We start from the raw sequence: 2,742 nt of genomic DNA, 5'->3' as shown, positions 1-2,742 counted from the left end.
AGAGAGAGAGAGAGAGAGAGTTCTGTTGTTGTGTTCCGTCGAGGGCTGTATCGAGGCGATAGGAGATCCTCCCTTCTGTGCGAGGGGGGAAGATGCGAGATTCGATCTTGGCCACCCCCTATTGATCCGTTAATTGCCGTGTGTTGCAAGATAGGGGGGAGGGGTTGTTATGGGGGCAATTGATCGATCGATCGATGCCACAGGTGACGAGCAGTGACTCTTTTTCTTTTTTCTGTGTCTCTCTCTCTTCCTCGAATCAATCGAATTGGTCGACGTGTCCTCGTTCTTGTAATCTATCTTATCTCGTTGAGTACTCGTGATATCTCGATACTCTTTTTTCTCTATGAGTTTCAAAGAGTTTTCTCGTAACGGTTTGTTGAACGAATATTACAATGTTACAATATTACGATGTTTGATATGTTGGTGGAGGATAGTTTGCGAAATAATATCAAAAAAAAAAAAAAAAGAAAGAGCGTAAGAAGATATCGTTCATATATACGATTCTCTGGTCAATGAACTTTGTCGATATTGAGGTGGATAACGCGTGGTTAATTGAGGGCGAGAGATAGACGCGTTTCCTCGTTCGCGGAAACATTCTTTTTTCGATCTCGAACTATTCGCGATCTTCGTTCTCGTTAATAAGAATAAACACGAGTTGGATCCGTCCAAAGGAGGAAAGATTGAACGTAAGAAAATTTACATTGAAAACACGTTGGGGAATGCAAGGGAAGGGAGGAAAGAAATAAAAAGCGTTAAGGCTGCGAATACATTCGAGAGTAAAACTTTCGAGAATTCCTCTTGCAAATATCTTTCATAGGCAAACGCTTGAGAATAAGTTGGAAAGTAACTTTCATTCTCGACGCAGTCGTCCACCAATGAAAAATAATTCTCGAGAACAACTCTCGATAGCATTGCTCCAACTATCTAGAAATCCACCCTAACGAAATCGTCTTCCTCTCACCGGTTCGAAAAAAGAGGAGTATTCCAGTTCGAAACGTTTCGGTCAAAAAGTCCATACAGATTTTCAAAAACGTTTCCTCAATCTTTTTCTTTCTTTCTTTCTTTCTTTCTTTATCTCTCGCTGCAGAAATTACTCCTCTTTTCGATTATTCAAATTTGGTCTCTTATGCACAAACGAAACGAAGATGATGACGACGGTGCAGCGAGTTGTTTCACGAAAGTTAAGTACAGGATTAAGAGGATTAAGAGGATCGATCTCGAGTATTAATATTAATATTAAGGAAATACACGAGAAATACACGAGGAGAAATACGATTAGTATTCGCGTAAATGATGAATCACGGTGTGAAAGAGGGCCAATAGAGCGGATTCAATTTATTCTATCGCCGGTTATCCAACTTTTTGGACATGGTTCAAAAGTTCAACGGCACACAGGGGGCGGAGATGAAGCAGTCAAAGTTTCACCGCGATTTACTATTTTGCGAGAACAACGGCCAGCCTGTTCTCTTTCCAGAACGCGTTCATTATTACGAATCGGTCCAATTACGAAAATTCAAAATACAAAATATATCATTATTATTAATTTCTTTCTTTAAGTAAATGATAAGCGAGCGAATACTTAATTACGCTGATAATTGATTGGTTGGATTGATGATTGAATTGCACCCCTCCTCCTCCCTCTCTCTCTCTCTCATTGGGGTAATATCATTTCTTAAATGATACTATTCTTGGTTAATTAAATATTACGGATTTAAATGACGATAAATACACAAGCAATTATCCTGTTACTACTACTTTTTTTCCTTCTCAACCTTCCATCTTTTCTACGTCACCTCTATAAAATATATTGCGTCAGAATTTATTACTACCTGCCTTTGAATTATTTAACCTTTAACTGATAATTAACTACGGTAAAAAAAAACAATTTCTATATATTTTAAATACGTAAAAAAACATAGATACATAGATCCTTTGATCATTAACAATCAGTCTCTCTCTGTAATCTTACATAAGTGAAACTATTACTATACAAGTTATTATAAAATTTATTATTAGAATTAAGCTTTTTTTCCGCTAATATGTTTATAGAATTTAAAAAAAAAAAAGCATATACGATTGTCGTATCGTTATATCAAAATCTGAATTTCATTAAAAAAAAATTGTTGAAAATTTTAAACAATCCTAATCCTAATATGCACGTTGAAAAAGTAATAAATCATTCTAGGTCCCTAGAATTTCACAAATTGTCCTTGGACCGACGTTGTTAAATTAACTGGTTCGCAATGTAATCCGCTTAAACCGATTTCCAGCGACAATCCGAAGAGACAGAATAAACAGGACAAAGACTTAGGATTCCGTTCTTTGACACGTGGTTGTAAAACCACGTGGAAAATAACGGATCTTATTATATACTACTCTTATTAAAAACACATCCCCCTTTAATTTCCAACACTTTTCTCTTACTCTCACGCGCGAACAAATTAACGATTCGCTTAATCCGGATAATTTAGAGCGAGTTTTAATAAAACGCGCGTATTCCTTTGCGCGTTAAATTATTTTTACAATAAAAATATATATATACACACGTACACATTGCGATATGTAATTAAATACAACAGACAGGAAACACTCGTTTAGACTCTTAAAACGTTCATGAATAATGCCCGATACAAGCGGTATGTCACAAAGAACGTTCAAAAGTATTTCCTGCCGTTCAACAATTTAATTCACGCTTGTAATCCCTCTAAACGGATAATATAAAGGAGAGGAGTTCCAAGTTAC

Source organism: Apis dorsata, unplaced genomic scaffold (assembly GCF_000469605.1).
Source record: "Apis dorsata unplaced genomic scaffold, Apis dorsata 1.3 scaffold_59, whole genome shotgun sequence".
Classification (NCBI taxonomy): domain Eukaryota; kingdom Metazoa; phylum Arthropoda; class Insecta; order Hymenoptera; family Apidae; genus Apis; species Apis dorsata.
Note: the sequence above shows the minus strand (reverse complement) of the source record.